Genomic DNA, 21856 nt, shown 5'->3' with positions numbered 1-21856 from the left:
CCCAACATGTTCGTAGCGTCTCCTCTCTTCAGAGGATGGCGCTGCGATAGTTTTTTCGTGTAGCACGTGCCTCTAGGCCCTTGTGTTTCAAGAGCTCTGGCGAGGCAACAGTGCTCCAGGCATTTTTACCATCTCATATATTTTGTATTCTGCATCATTCTTTTGCGATGGATTTTATTGTTCTTAGTATTCGTCATCTGTCATCGCCATAATTTTATAACAAGTTAATTTTACGCACTTTACAGCGAATATTTTTAGGCCACTTTACAGCCAAGTTACATGTTCCATAATACATCGTCAACATTACCACTTGTCATGGCGCTCTTTGGCCAAACCTGGCCCTTGCGCCACAAAAAACCACACATCATCATCATCATCGTGTTCATCGTGCGGTGCGGGGTTATACTTATTTGGGTTTCCCCAAATGACACTAGTTTTGACACTTTTTCGTATTGTTTTTGATCGCGGAGCTCCAAGAGGAGATCACCGCTTGCCATCCGCGACGCCTTATAACCAGGACCAAAGACTTCAGTCAATGACTTGAAAACAAGGAAGGGTGAGATTGTTCGTACTGGTTTATCTGGTTGTGCAGAATGAATGACATGGAAGCGCGGGAAGGATTCTTTTTGGCGGCCAAAGAACTGGAATACTTCATCGGTGCGCCCTCTTTTCTGGGGGCGATCAGGTAGTGGAGGGAAGAAAGCAGCCATGTGTGTATGTGTAGTAAAAACAGGGCCTGAAAACGCCAGCTGTACGTTGCCGCTATAACCCAATATGATATAACCAAGGTTGGCTACTCACACAAGGTTAACCCTTGCTGCCAGGAAGGTCGGTAGTAATAAAGAAATGAGAAGGAAGAGAGAAATGAGAATGAGAATGAGAAATGAATTCGTTGACCTAAATGATTTAAATAACCACAATAGAACTAGGTTTGCCTTTAACAGAAATTTTTTACTGCCTCGTGTCCGTACCAACTATGGTAAACTAACATCATCTTTCGCTGGCATATCTGTATGGAATCACTGACCATCAAACATAAAATCACTCACATCATTCTGTGCCTTAAAAAAATGCCTTAAAGAGTTCCTTTTGGCGCAGTGACGCAATTAAGGTTCCAAATGTATTATTTATTACCCTATTTCTCTTATGTTTTGCTGTTCACATGCTTGCTGTTGCCTTTAGTCGTTTTGCTCATGCTTTTTTATGTATTCTCATGTTTTTTGTGTCTGTTAAAATTTTGTAAATGTATATTTCTAGCACACTTATATTTTTAGTTCACGTTCATCTGGGCCTGCCGATCATATTTTTCTCTATTTCGTTCTGTTCCTTCTTTACATAATTTAAACGTTCTGTTGTACGCCAATATTATTTTTATTTTTTGTTAGTATTACGGTACATTGTAATCACTTTTCTGTTGTTGCACTACAGTTCTTCGTTTCTGTTAGTGTACATTGTATAAGTTTTATTTCTGTCCTGCCACCTATGTAATTTTTTTTTCTTATAAATACCCACCGAGGGTCCCGGTTACAGTCTTCGACTTTGAGACCCTCGTCTGTAAAACAAAAATGTAACTGTTTCTTTGTTTGTAATGAATAAACTTGATTTCATTTGATTTGATTTGATTTGAGAAGGAGACAGGAAAGGTGGAAAGTGAGAAAAAGACGAATGTTGTAGGGAGAGAGAGACAGGAAAAGGCAACTACCGAATTCCCCCGGGTGGGTCAGTCCGGGGGTGCCGTCTATGTGAAGCAGAGGCCAAAGAGGCGTGTTGCCTCCGCCGGGGGGCCTTAAAGGTCCGAGCACCCGGCATCGGCTCAACCCCCGTATCCCCCTTTCCCCAGACACGGCTAAGCCGCGCACGGCTACACGCGGGAGGGTCCAACCCTCGTGTGCTCGGGTCCGTGGTGTCGCAACGCACCAAACGCCTGCTTGCGCAGACGCCCCTGCGGGGGCACGATGAACACCACCCGTGGTGTTGCATCTGACGATGACTTGATCGAGCTCACAGAGGCTGAACTCTTGGAGGGCTTTCGTGACCAGAATGTTATCAATGTTAGACGAATGAAGATGAGGCGAGATGGAAAAGAGATCAAGACGAAACACCTGATACTCACGTTCGGCTCCAGTGTCCATCCCGAGTCCATCGAGGCCGGTTATATCAAACTTCGTGTTCGACCATACGTTCCCAGTCCTCTCAGATGCTTTAAGTGCGAACGTTTCGGCCACAGTTCACAGAACTGTCGTGGCCGGCTGACTTGTGCCAAGTGCAATGACAAAAAACATTCCTCTGAAACATGCCAGAACACTCCACATTGTGTTAATTGTGATGGCGAGCACGCCCCGTACTCGCGGTCGTGCCCTTCCTGGAAAAAAGAAAAGGAAATCGTTACAATCAAAGTCAAGGAAAACATAACTTTCAAGGAGGCACGGAGGCGGGTATCATACCTGCCGAAGAAAACCTTTGCCGATGTGGCGCGTCAGGGGGCAGTGTCACAACGGCCTCCGCCGGCTGTCCGACTCACAAGCAGTGAGTCTGCAGTCACGCCTTCTGTCCCCGCGGCGGTAGCAGCTAGCGCTGCTCCGTCAACCAAGGAGAAGGGACCATCGACCCCGAAGGTAGGCGTAGCCGAGGCTGCCTCAACTTCCCAGGTCCTTTCCAGCGCTGGCAACGGCCGGCGCAGCGAAATCCCCCAGGGAGCCCCATCGACCTCCGGGCTGGTGGGCGCAGGGGTCTTGCACTCCTCGCTGGTAACATCCCGCTCGCAAGAGCACGTGTCCGGCGCCTCACAAGAGGCAATGGACACTACACCCATCCTCAAGGCGCACCAAGTGCCTAAGGAGCGGCGAGGCTCCCTCGAACGCTCCAGAAAGGGCAAAACCCCGATTACAGGGCCTCGAAAGGGCTCTATAGTTGTGACGTCAGCCTGCAGATAAAACACGAGCACACTTCTTTGGCTGTCATCCCGCACTGATCACAAAAGTCATGTGACTAGCGCTCCTGTATATATTGCACATCATCGGAATAAACGGGGCATTCCCTTTATCACCGCCCTACGATGCGTGTCTGACATGGTGTCAGACGTGGGGTCGGGCGCTCCCGAAATAGACCGTCAAGGGCGTATGCAGTCCGACAGAGCGGAGCAGTAGCTTGCAAGTGGTGCAAGTTTTCACGGAAGGCACGGCAGCAACGAGCGTCCAGCAACGAGCAACAATGGCTGGGATAAAGCCTCCGCAGCCATTTGATTTCCACAACGCAGCAGACTGGCCCTCTTGGATTGAGGAATTCGAAGACTACAGCTTCGCATCCGGTCTCAGCGAGAAAACGGAAGAAATTCAAGTAAGAACCTTTCTTTACACAATGGGCCGGAAGGCGAGAGAGATTCTTCGCTTGTTAGCGGTAAAAGACGAAGACCTGAAGACTTTCAAGCTCATAAAGGCAAAGCTTGAAGCCTATTTCGTTCAGACGAAGAACACAGTGTATGAGAGCACCCGTGTTCACAGACGTCGTCAACAACCAGGGAAACTGTAGACGAATTTGCAACCGACCTCCACAAGTTAGCAGAGCGATGCGACTTCGATAACATAAAGGACCGTTTAATAAGGGATCGCTTTGTAGTTGGCTTTCTAGACGAAGCGCTGTCGGAAGAGCTTCAGATGGACCCTAAGCTAACATTGGCCACTGCACTAGCAAGGGCCCGAACACGCGAAACGATAAAGCAGCAGCAAGCAGACTTTAAACAGCGGGAAGGTACGAGCGCCGAAACATATGTTGCAGCGGTAAAGAACAAGAAAACAGAACAGAAGAGAGAATGGAATGCTACACTTGCGCATCGCAAGAAGACCGCTTCTGTAAAAAGCTGCACTTATTGCGCAGGTTCGATGCACCCGCGAACTAGTTGCCCAGCGAAGCAGCAAAAATACTTTTACTGCCAGAAGCTAGGGCATTTCGAAAAGGCTTGTCGTATTAAAAACAGAGAACGAAAACTTGACGGGGTAACGGCACCGGGCTGCCCAGATAACGAGCGCCAATTCCTCGGCACAGTTACACCGCGACAAAGCAAGTTGTCTGCGCACTTCGTGATGGTACAGATAAACGGCCATGAAGTAAAAATGAAAGTCGATACTGGAGCAGAAGTCACGGTCGCGGGGGAAAATTTCTCAGGAATGCCAAGCCATCTTGAGAAAGCAGGAAACCTAAGGGGACCAAGTGACGCAAGCATTGACACGTGCGGAAAGTTTCAAGCGGAAATCGCATGGAAGGACAATCGCTGCGCGCAGACAGTGTATGTCGTAAAAAACTTGCACATGCCTTTACTGGGGCTACCTGAAATAGAGACCCTTGGGGTAGTTCGATTTTTAGACGATCTAGAAACGTCCGACTATGTCGCGAGACAGTACCCAGGGCTATTTCAAGGAATCAGATCTATAGCAGGAGAGCACACGATACGGTTGGCAGAAAATGCAATCCCCTACGCAGTGTCAACCCCACGCAGGATTCCTATCCCGATGAAGCAAGCGGTTAAGGAGCAACTTGACAGGCTTGAGCGGGACGGCATGATTAGGAAGGTCGAGGATCCGACGGAATGGTGTGCGCCAATTGTGCCGGTTTTGAAGCCATCCGGCTCAGTCAGGATTTGCGTCGACCTCACTCAACTAAATAACTTCGTAAGAAGAGAGCGCCTCCAATTGCCAACCGTAGAGCAGATCATGGGAAGCTTTCAGGAAGCCTCTGTGTTCTCGAAACTTGACGCAAGCTCAGGAATTTACCAAATCCAACTTGCGGAGTCGTGCCAAAGACTCGCCACTTTCATAACACCATATTGTCACGTGGTGGTGACGTTAAGAACACACTAGCAATACTGTGGTAGACAAAACTAACTTTTATTGGGCGAACCTGTGCCCACAAAACAGGCTACACCTAAAGCACAACGATAGCGGCGAGCACGGTCGGCGATCGTCGAAAATCTGATCAGCGGTTCAAGCGCGTCGGCTTTTATACACAATCGTCGAATGTTCCAGACTAATCGTTCGGACCCGCGTGCCTTCCACAAAGTTCTACATCATTCGCGTCAGGCCAATAAATCAGATAACACAAGGTTCGGCTACAACAGACTGCGGATAGAAGCATCGATAACTTTCCAGAAACTTCGGATACATGCAAGCGCGTCCCGCGCTGTGCGATAAGATTTGTTAGGCGGTGAAACCTGGTCGCCCGATAAATATAAATACACGTGTCAATATGGCAGGTACTGCTATCGCAGATTACCGTTTGGTATAACCTCGGCACCAGAAGTTTTTCAGAGGAAGATCACGCAATTGTTGGAAGGATTAGACGGGCTTTTGAACTACATGGACGATATTCTTGTGTTCGGCGCAAATAAGTCAGAGCACGACTCTCGCTTACACAAGGTGCTCGGAAGACTACAGCGGGAAGGAGTGACGCTCAACAAAGAAAAATGCTGTTTTTCAGTGGAAGAAGTATCCTTCCTTGGCATGATCTTTGGCGCTGGTGGCGTGCGGCCGCATCCCGGAAAAAGTGCGGGCCATCACAGAATTTCCGAGGCCGCAGAATGTAACGGAAGTTCGCTCTCTTCTGGGAATGATGAACCACCTTGCTAGGTTTCTTCCAGATGCAGCGTCTATGAGCGCGCCTCTACGCAGCCTTCTGTGCAAGGACAATGAGTGGTCGTGGGGACCGCTACAGGAACAAGGGTTTTGCAAAATCAAGGAAACCATCAGCTCGGACAGATGCATCGCCATGTACCACCCTCTCTACGAGACAATAGTCTCGGCTGATGCTTCATCGTATGGTCTTGGTGCTGTATTATTTCAGATCCAACCATCCGGCGTACGACGACCGGTTGCTTATGCCTCGAGATCGCTGGCAAAGACGGAACAAAAATATTCTCAAATAGAGAAGGAGGCGTTAGCTCTGACGTGGGCAGCTGAACGTTTCGACGAATTTTTAAGAGGTATGAAATTTTTGTTCGAAACAGATCACAAGCCTCTACTTCCGTTGCTCGGTAGTGATCCTCTGGACGCTACGCCGCCTCGCATCCAAAAATTCAGAATGCGTTTGATGAGGTACTGCTTCACACTAACGCACGTTCCCGGCAAAAGCATTGCGACAGCCGACACCTTATCAAGAGTACGAGCGAACGCTACTAACCATACTCTAGGCGCCTTGAGAGACTCGGACGTATCTGCTTTCGTCGATGGCATTGTTCAGGGCCTACCGGCTACAGAAAGCATGCTCAATCTCATACGAGCTGAGCAACAAAAAGACCAGGAATGCTTGTCATTGCTGAAAGCCTGCCACCACGGGTGGCCGAGAAAAGAAAGGCTCCCATACGTTTTGAGGCAATTTTGGCCCGTCCGTGCTAACATTTCAGTTTGCAAGAACCTGTTGCTGAAAGATGCTCGCATTATTGTTCCGCGAAGTCTGCGGAAGGAAATGAACGTACGACTACACGAAGGGCACCAAGGTATCGTTCTCTGCAGAGCCGAAGCAAAGGAATCAGTTTGGTGGCCGGGGCTCAGCAAAGAGACAGCAAAAGCTGTAGCTGATTGTCATGTGTGTGTGAGTGAACGTGTTCAGTTCGCGGAACCAATGATTCCCTCGGAAACGACAGAGCTACCATGGCAAAAAGTCGGCATGGACTTATTTGAAATAAAACGCGCCGTGTATCTTGTTGTTGTGGATTATCATTCCAGATATCCAGAGCTGGCATTGCTGAAAGGCGATACGTCATCAGAAGCGGTTATCAACCATCTGAAGAGCACCTTCACCAGGCACGGCATCCCAAACGCCGTAGTATTCGATAACGGACCACAATTTGTCTCGTTTGCTTTCAAGCATTTTTCAAGCCTGTACGGGTTTAAGCTCGTCACAACTAGCCCACTCTTCCCGCAAGCCAACGGCGAAGCTGAGCGCATGGTAAAAACGATAAAGCTACTTTTGAAGAAAGCAGAGGACCCCTACATTTCTTTGCTGAACTACCGGAACTCGCCGGGTCCCACAGGTTACACAACTTTTGATGAGCCGTCAATTGCGCTCAAGAATACCTTGCGTTCAATCTCTGCTAAAACCCTGTGTCGTTAGCTCTTCGTGGCAGAAAATGGATGAGGAATACAGAAACAGGCAGAAAAGATACTTTGACAAGCGTCATGCTGCCAGGTCTTTGCCCAGACTTTCTGCAGGAAATCGAGTGTGGCTGAAAGACAAGGGTGCTCCCAGAACTATCCTGCGGCCGTCCCAAACGCCATGGTCCTACTGGCTGGGGACCGACAAAGGCGCCGTTCGCCGGAACAGACGCCATCTCCTCCTACTGCCAGAGAGGGGAGACGATGAAGGTGTTCCATCGGTGCTTCAACGGGATCACCATCAAGAAGAGATCGACGTAACACCGAAGCCACAAGTTCCCGTACATCCCGCCAAATTACCGGCTACAACGCCAGTGAAGTATGCCGGTGTGCAGCAGCCGTCGAATGGTCACGCCAGCGAAACCACCGGACATCGTAGAACCACCCGCTGCGGTCGCATAATCAAGACGCCGAAACGACTTGGACCTAATGATTAACTATGAACTGTGTTGTTGAGTTATTGTGAATGTACTTAGCTTGCAAAAAGGGAAAGATGTGACGTCAGCCTGCAGATAAAACACGAGCACACTTCTTTGGCTGTCATCCCGCACTTATCACAAAAGTCATGGGACTAGCGCTCCTGTATATATCGTACATCATCGGAATAAACGGGGCATTCCCTTTATCACCACCCTACGATGTGTGTCTGGCAATAGTCTAAGGCATTACTTCCATTTCTGTACACACATCACTAATTCACTTTAAATATGGATACACAAATTATTCAATGGAACGCTAGAGGTCTTCTTAGAAACATGGATGATGTGCAGGAACTCATCCAAAAACACAATCCAAAAGTGCTGTGTCTACAGGAAACTCACTTAAAACCACAACACACAAACTTCCTCCGACCGTATGTTAAGTTCCGTAAAGATAGCGATGATGCTGTCGTATCATCAGACGGTGTTGCCATTTTTATTCATAAAAGTATATCCTGTCAGCGTTTACAGCTACAAACGCCCCTTGAAGCAGTGGCGGTTCGAGCTGTTCTTCTAAATAAACTCGTCACCATTTGCTCGCTTTACGTACCCCCACAGTACAAATTAAACAAACATGAATTTCAGTCCTTCATAGACGAATTGCCTGAACCTTACTTTGATCTTGGCGACTTCAATACGCACAGTTACCTGTGGGGCGACTCTCGTATAGATGCGCGAGGTCGCCTTGTTGAACAGTTCCTTTTCTCTTCTGGTGCGTGCCTTCTGCATAAGAAGGAAGCCACATATTACTGCCTTGCAAACAAAACCTTCTCTTCAATTGATCTCAGCATAGTTTCCCCGTCCATACTGCCCGAACTCGAATGGAAAGTTACAAACAATCCTTACGGGAGAGACCACTTCCCCATACTGATAAGAACATCTAAAGAAAACGAATATCCTCCACAAGCTCTTAGGTGGAAGATACACAGCCGACTGGGAGAAATTTCGAACTCTCACCAGCTTCTCATGGGCTGACATGTCTTCTCTAGAAATTGATGCTGCTGTGCATTATTTTACAGCATTCATAATAGATGCCGCATCAAATTGCATATCCGAAATAAGTGGTTAAATAATCTAGGATCGCTCGTAAGAATCAGAACAAGGCGTGGGGGTTGCTACGCGCTTCTCCCACTGCAGAAAATCTTATCAACTTCAAAAAGTAAAGTCCCAAAGCAGGCGAACCCACCGACAGGCCAAAAGGGAAAGTTGGCACAAGTTTCTATCGAGTATTAACTCGTTCAGAGATGAGGCCAAAGCCTAGAACAGGGTTAATAGGATTAGAGGGCGGCAAACATATTCACTCCCTCTGGTAAACACACAGGGTGATACACTACAAGACCAGGCAGACTCACTTGGGGAGTATTTTGAGAACGTGTCAAGTTCAACACATTATTCACAATCCTTTCTTCAACACAAACAAATAGAAGAATGTAAGCCTTTATTCAGAAAATGTAGTCAGAATGCACCATACAACCGTCCTTTTAGTATTGCTGAGTTGAGAGCTGCCTTGAGCGCATGGAAGAGCTCTGCACCAGGATCGGACAGAATAATGTACCAAATGATCAAAAACCTGCACAGTGACACGCAAGTTACAATACTTGCACTTTTTAACACTATCTGGGCTGTGGGGTACCTCCCAACCGCATGGAAACAAGCCATTGTGGTCCCTGTTTTGAAACAAGGCAAAGATCCTTCCTCAGTGGCAAGTTACCGCCCGGTAGCCCTCACAAGCTGCCTCTGTAAGGTATTTGAAAAAATGATTAATCGACGACTAATTCACTTCCTTGAACTGAGCAAAGTGTTAGATCCCTATCAGTGTGGCTTTAGAGAAGGGCGGTCCACAACCGATCATCTTGTACGTATTGAAGGATATATTCGCGACGCTTTCGTACACAAACAGTTTTTCCTATCAATATTTCTCGATATGGAGAAGGCGTACGACACAACGTGGCGGTACGGAATCTTGCGAGACATGTCGAGAATGGGCACCCATGGCAATATGCTAAAACTGATAGAAAGGTACCTGTCCAACCGTACCTTCCGCGTGAAAGTCGGGAATCTACTATCACGTCCATTTATACAGGAGACTGGTGTACCCCAGGGAGGTGTGCTCAGCTGCACGCTCTTTATAGTTAAAATGAACACACTCCGCGCCTCATTACCACGAGCTATATTTTATTCCGTGTACGTAGATGACATACAAATAGGTTTTAACTCGTGCAACCTTGCAGTGTGCGAAAGACAAATACAGCAGAGTTTGAACAAGATATCTAAGTGGGCAGACGAAAATGGACTTAAAGTGAACCCCCACAAAAGTTCATGTGTTCTCTTTACAAGAGAGGCCTGGTTCCAGACCCGTGCATGGAACTGGGTGGACAACAAATACCTGTCAACAAAGAACAGAAATTTCTAGGTGTAATACTTGACTCTACGCTTACTTTCATCTCGCACATAAAATATCTCAAAACTAAATGTTTAAAAACTATTAACTTACTAGAGATGCTATCACACACAACATAGGGTAGCGACAGGAAATGTGTAATGAATATTTATAAGAGCCTTATTCAATCGCGGTAAGACTATGGCTCCATAGTGTACAATTCTACTGCCCCGAGTGAACTAAAGATGCTGGATCCCATCCACCACCTGGGTATCCGTCTGGCCACAGGCGCATTCAGAACTAGCCCAGTTCAAAGCATGTATGTAGAATCGAATGAGTGGCCACTCAATCTGCAGAGATCTTACATCAGCTTCACATATTTCCTTAAAGTGCACTCCAATAATCAACATCTATATTTTGACACTGTTAACTATATGACCTGCACTACACTTTTCCATAATCGCCCCTCTGTAAGAAAGCCTTTCTCGCTTCGAGTGAGGGAGCTTAGTGATGAGATGCATGTCCCACTCCTCGAGCCTCGTCTAATGCATCCAACCAAATTGTTACCGCCTTGGGAGTGCCAGGTCATAGAATGTGACATATCCTTTTTAGAGGTAACAAAACACGCACCAGAGATCGAAATACGAACTCATTTCCTAGAACTCCAGCACAAGCACTCCTGCGCAGAGTTCTACACAGACGCTTCGAAGTCTAATGCCGGGGTGTCGTATGCTGCCGTCGGCCCATCCTTCTCAGAATCCGATGTACCCCCGCAGGGGCGTCTGCGTAAGCAGGCGTTTGGTGTGTTGCGACACCACGTACCCGAGCAAACGAGGGTTGGACCCTCCCGCGTGTAGCCGTGCGTGGCTTAGCCATGTCCGGGGAAAAGGGGATCCTGGGGGTTGAGCCAATGCCGGGTGTTTGGACCTTTACGGCCCCTCGGCGGCGGCAACACACCCCTTTGGCCTCGGCTTCACGTAGACGGCACCCCCAGACTGACCCACCCGGGGGAAATCGGTAGTCGCCTCTTCCTATCTCTTCCTCTCCAATCTTCGTCTTTATCTCCTACTTTTATATCTTTCCTGTCTTCTCTTCACTTCTTATTACTTCCGTATTTCCTGGTGGCAAGGGTTAACCGTGTGTAATTATCCTGCCTTTGGTATATATATATTAGGTTATAGCGGCGATGCATGGCTGGCGTCTGCAGGTTCTCTTCCAACCTTGTAGCGTCCCCTTGTTGGGCTCGGTGGTGGGTGGCCACCATCGCCGCCGAATTTTCCAGTGTTTACATGGCAAACGCTTTTCCCGCCCTCCAAGATCGCCCTCCAAATCGAGGGCGCACCGAAGCAACATTTCAATTCCTATTAAAACCAAACTATGACACCTTCCCAAAGTTCCATGTCCTTCACAGTGAAGGCAACACAACTATTAGAAAACTATCACCTTTCATAGTATCCAAATGCCTATCAAACTCGATCGGATCAGGCTACAAAGCATCAAAGATGGCAAGTGCAGACCTCCTCCTCGAACTGACAAAGAAAGAACAAGTCGAAAAAATCAGTGAACTCAAAAGCATCGGTGACACTAATGTCACAATTTCCCCACATCGCTCGCTCAACACCAGCAGAGGAGTAAAATCAGAAGAAGATTTCATGAACCTCAGTGACGAAGAGCTCCTTGAGGGATTCGAGGAGCAACATGTAATCAAGGTACAAAGGATAACACTTCGACGAAACGACCAACAGATCCCCACAAAACACGTAATCCTTACATTTGGCTCCAGTACTGTGCCAAGTTCACTCGACGCAGGCTACTTGAAAATCAACGTCCGACCGTACATACCGAACCCGAGGCGGTGCTTCAAGTGCCAAAGGTTCCGACATGCATCACAATCATGCAGAGGAAAGGATACATGTGCCAAGTGTAGCGCCAACGACCATCCATCTGACAACTTGAATGCTCCGGCACAATGTGTCAATTGCAAGGGCGATCATCCAGCTTACTCGCGGAGCTGCCCTTGCTGGAAAAGAGAAAAAGAAATAATTGCAATAACTGTAAAGGAAAAGATTTCATTTCATGAAGCGAGGAAAAAGTTAGCGCACTTACCTCAAGTAAGCTATGCCAGTGTGACGCGGCAGGGGGCAGCGCCACACCGGTCTCAGGAATCTACAGGGTCCACATCCGGTACTCCTGTAGAAACCCCAACTGCCCCCTTGGTGGCTGCAGCCAGTGCTGCTCCACCAGCAACGCACACGGGCCCGCAGACAACGGTGCCGCAGGGCCCGAAGTTGAAGCGTACCCCACGGCCCGAGACGCGCGTCTCGGCGCCTGGCTCTCGATCGTCCAGTGCCTCGGAAAAGGCAATGGACGTCGATCCAAAAATCCAGGCGTCATTGAAGCCAAAAGACCCGCGCTCCTTGGAGCGCACACAGAAGGATAAACATATTTTAACTTCTGTGAGAAAGGGAAAGGTAACCTGAGCGGTTACCGCCCTTCTAATAGTAACCGGGTTTTAAATAGATGTCACCTACAATTTATAAGCTCACACACAAAAGTATTTTTTTCCCAATTCCAATAAGATGGCTTTTATCATTCATTGGAACTGCAGAGGCCTAATTCACAATCTAGGTGACATCAAAGACATCATAAATAAATTATCACCAGTAGCATTCTGCCTTCAAGAAACGAACCTGGGACCCAAACATACACATTTTCTTAAAGGTTTTACTGTCATAAGAAAGGACCGCGAGCACTCCAGCCGTCTATCAGGAGGTGTCGCTATTATCGTCCAAGGTGGCATCCCCACACGGAACGTTTCACTACAAACTGCGTTTGAGGCAGTAGCCGTCACTGTTTTAACTTTTAAGACTGTCACCATATGTTCGTTGTACATCCCTCCCCATACCCATTTCACAACTCGAGACATGGAAAATTTTATTAGCCAGCTGCCGGAGCCTTTTGTTTTAGTTGGAGATTTTAATGCTCATTGCACTCTTTGGGGCAGCGATAAGAATGACCCAAGATGACAACGTATCGAAGATTTCATTTTGACAAACAACATCTGTCTTTTAAATTCAGGTGCGCCAACTCATTTTTCACCAAGTTCACGCAATTTTAGCTGCCTCGATTTAGCCTTTTGCTCTCCGGATATTTTTACAGATTTTAAATGGGATGTACTCGAGACTTCATATGGCAGTGATCATCTGCCTGCCATAATCAACCTCACCCCAACGCTACCCATTATATCCAACAAACCACGCCAATGGAAGTTACAAATGGCAGACTGGGCTGTTTTTACGGAAAGTGCCAGGCTGGAGGAGCTCACTTTAACAAACTTAAACATTGATGAAATTAATGAAAAATTTACTAACTGTATTATTTCTGCAGCTGAAAAGGCCATTCCACAATCTTCTGGCGTTGTTCGCAAAAAGCTAAATCCTTGGTGGACACACGAGTGTACCATAGCAAAAAAGCTGCAAAATAAGGCCTGGGGAATTTTACGCAGGTACCCAACACATAACAAATTTTTAAATTTTAAACAAGCCAAAGCGAAAGCTCGATACATTCGGAGACAGGCAGAAAAATCTTCCTAGCAAAAATATGTATCAACAATTAATAGCACCGTCACATCCAAAAGGATGTGGGAACAGGTCAGGAAGTTTAATGGGGACTACACACCATACACGATACCAATACTCACACCTTCAGGCACTCAGACAACACTACAAGAACAAGCGAATATACTTGGGGAACACTTCTATAACGTCTCTAGCTCGGCTAATTATACAAACAGATTCTTAAATTGGAAACTATCTGCAGAAAAACAGAAACTACCAACTACTTGTACGTCAAGGGACGAATACAACGCTCCATTTACGTTACAAGAGCTTAACAGGGTTCTCTGTGCTGGCAAAAAAACTGCAGTAGGTCCTGACCGCATCCATTATTCTATGCTCGCACACCTGTCCCAAGCATCCGTAGATGCTCTCTTAATTTTTTTAACAAAATATTTGAATCCGGAAGCATGCCGAAATGTTGGAAAATGCAATAGTTGTGCCTTTTTTAAAAACAGGACAATCCCCCATATCCCCAAGCAGCTTTCGACCCATTGCCCTGACAAGTTGTTTGGCAAAATCGTACGAGAGTGTCGTAAATGTGAGGTTAACCTTCGCGCTTGATAAACGGAACTCCATCGATTTTCACCAGTGTGGCTATAAGAAAGGGTGTTCAACGACAGACCACCTCGTCCGACTTGAACACGAAATACGTGAAGCATTTTTACACAAACAGCACTGCCTGGCAGTGTTGTTCGACCTAGAGAAAGCATACGACACCACGTGGAGATTTGGAATCTTACGTGACCTCGCCGCGTTAGGAATCCGTGGCAAAATGCTGAACTGTCTGGCTGATTTTATGTCCAACAGAACATTCCAAATCCGTCTAGGCACTGTGCTCTCGCGCACATTTATCCAAGAAACCGGCGTGCCACAAGGTTGCGTACTTAGCACAACACTTTTTATAATAAAAATGAACTCTGTCAACAAAGTAATTCCCACCTCTGTTATGCACTCCATATATGTTGATGATCTGGAAATAGCGTGCCGCGGCTCTAACTTACGAACATGTGAAAGGCAACTCCAGATAACAATAAATAAACTAATGGAGTGGGCTGAGAAAAATGGCTTCCGCTTCTCTTCTCAGAAAACTGTTACAGTGCTATTTTCGCAAAAACGAGGGTTGTACTTAGACCCGGATTTAAGATTGAATGATGTCGCGCTGCCGGTAAAACAAGAATATAAATTCTTGGGAGTAACCTTTGACAAAAAACTAAACTTTCTTGCCCACATTAAAGCACTAAAAATTAAGGCAAATAAAGCATTGAATATCCTCAATGTGTTATCTCATAAGCACTGGGGTTCTGACCGAACGTGTCTTTTACGCATTTATCGGTCTCTTGTTCGTAGCCTTTTAGACTACGGCTCCACTGTTTACGGCTCAGCCAGACAATCCTACATCCAAAGACTTGATCCAGTACATAACCTTGGACTGCGACTGGCAAGTGGTGCCTACAGAACTTCACCCATTGAAAGCTTATACGTCGAATGTAATGAACCCTCCTTACAGCAGCGCAGAGCATTACTCACTTTTTCCTACGTACTCAAAATTCAGTCATCACCGCAACACATATGCTACAACATCCTCACACAATGCAACTCACGCTTACACTACACAAATAAACCGAACGTGATTAGGCCACATGTCCTGCGGTATGAGCAATACTGTCGGGATTATGACATTCCCCATGGAGTTCTCCAGGTTGCCAAGAAACCACAACGGCTGGCACCGTGGTGCGATTTCACACAGTCGTGCGACTGGGCATTGACTCATTTAAAGAAGAAAGACACCCCACGCGAACACATTACACAAGAATTCCGTGCACTTCAGGACAAATATCAAAATAACATACAATATTACACTGATGGCTCTAAAACAAAAGATCACGTGGGTGTGGGGGTCGTCGCGGAAAATTGGGAAACAAGTATTCGATTACCACAACACGCTTCCGTGTTCACGGCTGAAGTTTACGCTATCTGGGTTGCTGTAAAAAGATTATAACTGATAAACACAAACATGCAGTCATATACACTGACTCTTTAAGCTCACTGAAGGCTCTACAGTTGAAATCTGAGTGTGAACCCCTGATAGGAGACGTTTTAAACATGTTGATGCTTAACGAATGTGGGAGGTCAATTCGTTTCTGCTGGGTCCCAAGCCATGTTGGGATACCAGGTAACGAAGCGGCTGATAGATGTGCATTGATGGCAGCACACAAAGATATTACAAACATGAAACTCCCATATAATGATAGCATCCGTGCAATTAGAAAAGCCTTCACGGTAAAATGGCAACGCGAATGGGACCGTTGTGCCGACAACAAGCTACATCTCACGAAACCCATAGTTGGCGAGTGGAAGTCATGCTATCATCAGGAGCGGTTCATCGAAGTAGTTTTATGCCGACTACGCATTGGGCACACACACCTCACGCACAATTACCTACTTACGAAAGAAGACGCACCAACATGCGAGAAATGTCAACAGCCACTAACACTTATGCACATATTACTCACATGTACGCAGATTGAAACACACAGACGAACACTTTTGCACAAATTATATCAACTACACATACCTTTACACCCTGCTCTGATTTTAGGTGATGATCCGCTGGTCCCATTATGTGACGTCCGTAAATTTCTACACGACACCAGATTTTTACATAAAATATAGATTACTAACATAGCCTTTTTGCCTCACAAACTGGATTTCAAAACACCTCGTGTTTGGCGCAGCATAGCCTTAGCTGCTTTTGCGCCATTAAACCCCATTTAACTAACTAACTAATCCGATGTACGACATCCGGAAACAAGTATATTTACGGCCGAGGCCTACGCATTACTGACTGCTGTGAAGCATATAAGAAAATCAAAACTCGAAAAGTCAGCGATATACACAGACTCCCTAAGCGTCGTGAAGGCCCTGATGTCACTCTATACACACAAAAATCCAGTACTTCATGAACTATATTCCGTCTTGTGTAAAGCGTACATATCAAACCAGCATATCATTATATGCTGGGTGCCTGGTCATAGGGGCATCGAGGGCAATGTTCTGGCGGACGAGATGGCCACGTCTATAGCATCGCAAGCCGTTAACCCTACCGTTGAGGTGCCTGTCACAGATCTGAGGCCTTTCTTGCGAAGGAGGCTGCGGGCCCACTGGCAACGCATGTGGGACGCGGAAAAGGATAGTAAGCTCCACCTAATAAAGCCACAGTTAGGACTCTGGCCCTCTACAACAAAATCGTGCCGAACCGATGTCCTATTCTGTCGTTTAAGAATAGGACACACATTTGGCGCCCATAACTTTCTACTCACCGGTAGTGAACCTCCAACCTGTGGTAGATGCGGGGAGAGACTGACCGTACTCCACGTCCTCCTGGAGTGTCGGGAAGCAGAATCTGTGAGAAAGAGACATTTTTTCTTAGCACACCGACAGCACATTCCCCTCCATCCTGCGATCTTTCTTGGTCTAGAACCACTTTTTAATACAGATGCAATCCCAGGTTTTCTCAAAGATGTGGTCTTACATGTTATTAGTCCCATGCATTCGTAGCGCCTCCTCTCTCCAGAGGATGCCGCTGCGATAATTGCTTTGCATAGCACATGCCTCCAGGCTCTTGTGTTTTTAAGGGGCTCTAAGCAGGCAGTAGTGCTCTGGCATTTCTTATAATCTGATATATTTTACCTATCGTATCATTCTTTTTAAATGCATCGAAATGTTCATAGTACAAGCCATATGGCAGCGCCATAGTTTTATTACACAGATTTTACGCACTTTAGAGCGTATATTTTAAGGCCCCGTTACAGCCACGTCACACCAATTTCATAATAATCATAGTTACACTGCACACCCACTACCACAGACATGGCGCTATTTGGCCTTTCCTGGCCCTTGCGCCATAAAACCCCATACATCATCATAAGAGGCGTTCCATAAGGAGGCATTTGAAAGCCAATTTTTCGATTTATGATGATACGTAAAAACTGGAGACGACTAACTTTACGCCTGTGTTCAAGTGAAGTGATTTTATTTCTAAGCATTAGTTAGGACGAGGAATCCTCCCTTTTATATTTGGAAAGATAAATCTAACGGCGCTCCTTTGTACACGTTCCAAATTTATGATATCCTTTTCGGTATGATTATCTCATACAACCGCTGTATATTCAAGTTTCGATCGCACGAATGTGTTATATGCCAAACTTTTGGTGTTTACCGGTTCCTTTCTAAGTTTCCTACTCAAGAACCATAATTTGCGCAAAGCTGCTGAACATGTAAGGGAAATAATGTCTGACATGCAGAATCTGTTATTGCATGTGACGCCTAAGTATTCGTATTGTTGAACATCAGTTATCTTGATGTCGTTTAGAACACAAGAAAATATACTGGGTTCCTTTTTTCTTGTTACTCGCAGCAAGGCTGTTTTATGTACATTGAATTCCATGCCGCAAAGTTTACACCAATTGGAAATTGCAATAGCTGACTTCTGCAAGCATGCGTGATCGTTTCGTAACACTATATATTTTTTAAATATGGCACAGTCATCCGCAAATATATTAACATGCACGTCATCGGGAATATCGTCTATTGTATCATTATTATAAATAAAAATGAGAGCAGTCCTAATACGCAGCCTTGCGGTACGCCCGAATTTACCTGGACACTTGAGGAACATGTATTCATTTCAACGAACTGGCGTCTGTGTCAGAGATAGGCTTCGATCCATTATGTAACATTTGATGGCAGACCAATGCACTCATGCTTCTAGACTAATTATCCATGGGGCACATCAATGAACGCTTTGCTAAAATCTAAAAAAAGAGAACGTTAGGTTGTCCGCACGAGTTAAGTACTTCAGATATTTCATGAACGACTGACACAAGCCGAGTTGAAGTCGATAATCCCTTTCTGAACCCATGCTGTATTGGAGATAGGACATTGTGATCTGTCAAATACTGACGAATAAAGCCTGGACATTATGCTCTAATAATTTGCTGCATGCGCTTGTAATAGAAACAGGACGATAATTTGACATTGTGAGGTGATCGCCCTTTTTATGAATTGGGACAACTCTCGCCTTATGCCATCCTGATGGTATCTGTGCTAAATGTAAGGATAACTTGAACAAAATCTGTGATGAATACACATATCTGTTCAGCATACCTTCGTAAGAACGCTTTTGGGAGCTTGTCAAGGCCTGCAGATTTCCTAACGTTGGTATTAAGGAGCATTTCCAAGATACCTTCTAGGGAAACCGTTATTTTGCGTCAGACCGACCTATTTGTATTGGATCGTTCGAATTCATCTAGGTCGGAGAATACACTACCGAAGCAATCATTAAAATGCTCAGCAAATATGTGGCCACAGTCAATAATTTTAGCATTAAAGTTTATTTTGTTCTACCTCTTTTGATTGACTTAAATAGCGCCAAAATTTTGTGGAGCATTTGAAATGAAATGAGCAAGGCTATGACTGAAGAATCTTTCTCACGCAGCTTTACCTTTTCCCCGTAATTCATTTTTAATTGTGTAACGTGCGAACTCCTTATTTCTTATGATTTCTTTTCATTATTTTCAGCTTAGGCCTAGTTTGTAGTATATCTCTGTTGATCCAAGGGTTTGATGGAGGTTTCTTGACCTCCTTCAATGGAATAAATCTTTCAATACAATAAGGAACAGTCTCCCTGAACCTTTTACATGAAAGCTCGACATCACCCTGGACAATTTTAAGCTGAAAGTCCAAGTAATCAATAATCGATTCATCGTCTGCTTTAGCATAATCCCTAATCTGATTTTTTTTTCGGGGTAGTCTGACATTATTCATACCTATCGATGCCGAAAAAGAAATCAGTTTATGGTCGGAAATGCCAGTTTCAATTTCGATGGTTCCTTCACCAAGAATTTCGCTGATGAATACGAGGTCAAGCATATTCCCTCCCCGAGGCCATACACTGACAACCTGCTGAAGACTGAAAGTTAGCATGATGTCAATGAGTAAGTCAGAGGAAAGACTGTCCATAACTCTAATTTTGCCGTTCTACTTGCGGGAGATTAAAATCACCAGTAATTATTACGGTTTTCCCCCTTTGTTTCAAAAGCTGGTCATATAATTGCTGCATAAAGTTGTGGCGACACACTCTGCGCATATTTCTGCGCACCTGCCATCTTATCATCTGGCCAAGCATACCACAGCTGCACGCTGGATTGCATGGTCGATAAAGCATAGCGCCACCGCCATGTCACCCGAGGTATGCGTCACCGACGGTGGCTATAAGAACAGGCTGCCTGGCTGATAAAAGCCGCCTTCTACCACCAGCTACGGTGACGAATGTAGCGTTGGTATGCCCGTCCGCTGGCATCGTTCACCGAATAAAGAAGCGTTACGTTTTTATGTTGGGATTCGTCCTTCGCTAGCCGCGACATCCCCACATCTGGTGACCCGGACAACGAACAACAACGCATCGCCATGGACGAACAAGACGCCCTTCAACGACAGCTGGAACTCCTCAACAGACAGCTTCACACGCAGCAAGAGGTGATCCAGAGGCAAGAGCAACAGCTTCAGGAACGGCACGGCCAGCTCAATGGTGCCGTGCAGCAGCATCCTGCCGGTCCCGCCGAGGACGCCACAACCCTGGCAGACGGGATCCCGCACGCTGCCCCGCACGGCGTCTGGGGTGTCGCTGTCAAGCTTCCGCCGTTTTGGGCCGACTCGCCCGAAGTATGGTTCGCCCAAGTCGAGGCCCAGTTCTCTCTTGCGCACATCACACAAGACCGGACCCGCTACGACTATGTCGTCGCCCACCTAGATGCCCGTTACGCCAGCGAGGTCCGGGATATCCTTGCCAATCCACCAACGGCCAACCTTTACGAGCACCTCAAGAGGGAACTCATTCGCCGCCTGTCACTCTCGGACGACCAGAAGGTGCGACAACTTCAGTCCGCAGAACTTGCCGAGCGCAAGCCTTCGCAGCTCCTCCGCCACATGCGTGCTCTCGCGGGCAACATGGAAGTCCAGGATTCCTTACTGCGAGCACTTTGGCTTCAACGACTTCCACCGCACGTCCAGGCAATTCTGCAGGCTCAGCTTACGCTACCTCTCGACCAACTCGCCGGGATCGCTGACCGCGTCATTGAGGTCTCTTTGCCGCCGTTATCGCCCACCGTCCAGGCTGTCGCCGCACCGCCGAACACCATAGAGCTTGCGCGGCGTATCGACGATATCAACCGACAGCTGAGCTCCATTCAACGACGCCTGGATCAACACTTCCCGACGCGCCACTCGCAAAGCCGTGGCCAGAACACTACCCCGTCGCAGCAGCCTGGTGACGACGACCGGTGTTACTACCATAGACGCTTCGAGGACAGAGCACGCCAATGTCGACCGCCCTGCTCCGCTAGGAATCAGGGAAACGCCAACGGCAGCTCGTAGCCACGGCTGCGAGCTGCCAACCTGGAGGCCATCGCATCTTCGCACCGACCAAATTACAAAGCAGCGGTTCCTTGTCGACAGCAGTTCCGACATTTGCTGCTACCCACGAGCTCAGCGCGGCAAACCGGTCCACTATCAAAACTTACGGCTCGCTCCGCCTGCACGTCCAGCTCAAAAACCTACGCCCTGACCTTCATTGGAATTTTGTCATCGTCGACGTCACAGAGCCAATCATCGGCTCAGACTTTTTGGCGCACTACAACCTCCTTCCGGACTGCCGCCACGACCGTCTCATCGACGCGACAACGGGACATTCTTCGCCAGGTCAGCGAACGACTACCCACCAGCCAAGCATCAAAGTACTCAGCGTCGAACATAATTCACCGTACCACGCCATTCTCGCCGAATTTCCCGGTTTGACGCGCCCCAGCGGGTTGCCACGCGACGTGCAGCATACCACCTTGCACTACATCCGGACCACCCCAGGGCCCCCGGTTTTCTGTCGCGCCCGTCGCCTTGCCCCGGACCACATGCGCATAGCCAAAGCAGAGTTCGAAGCCATGCTCCAGGAGGGAATCGCCCGCCCCTCCGACGGCCCATGGGCCTCACCACTTCACCTCGTCCCCAAGAAGACCGAAGGCTGGCGGCCCTGTGGGGACTACCGTGGCCTCAACGACCGCACAATTCCGGACAGGTACCCCGTTCACCACATACAGGACTTCGCACATCGCATTTCCGGCTGCCACGTTTTTTCCGTGCTAGACTTGGTCAAGGCCTACACGCAGATACCCGTCAATCCGGACG

At 47.1% G+C, this 21856-nt stretch overlaps 1 pseudogene; it reads left to right on the top strand.

Moving 5' to 3' along the window:
- Nucleotides 1-3049: 3049 nt before the first annotated feature.
- LOC139048725 (uncharacterized) lies at nucleotides 3050-21052 on the top strand (annotated as a pseudogene).
- Nucleotides 21053-21856: the final 804 nt, after the last annotated feature.

Source organism: Dermacentor albipictus, chromosome 8 (genome assembly GCF_038994185.2).
Source record: "Dermacentor albipictus isolate Rhodes 1998 colony chromosome 8, USDA_Dalb.pri_finalv2, whole genome shotgun sequence".
Classification (NCBI taxonomy): domain Eukaryota; kingdom Metazoa; phylum Arthropoda; class Arachnida; order Ixodida; family Ixodidae; genus Dermacentor; species Dermacentor albipictus.
This window is presented reverse-complemented; position numbering and strand designations above follow the sequence as displayed.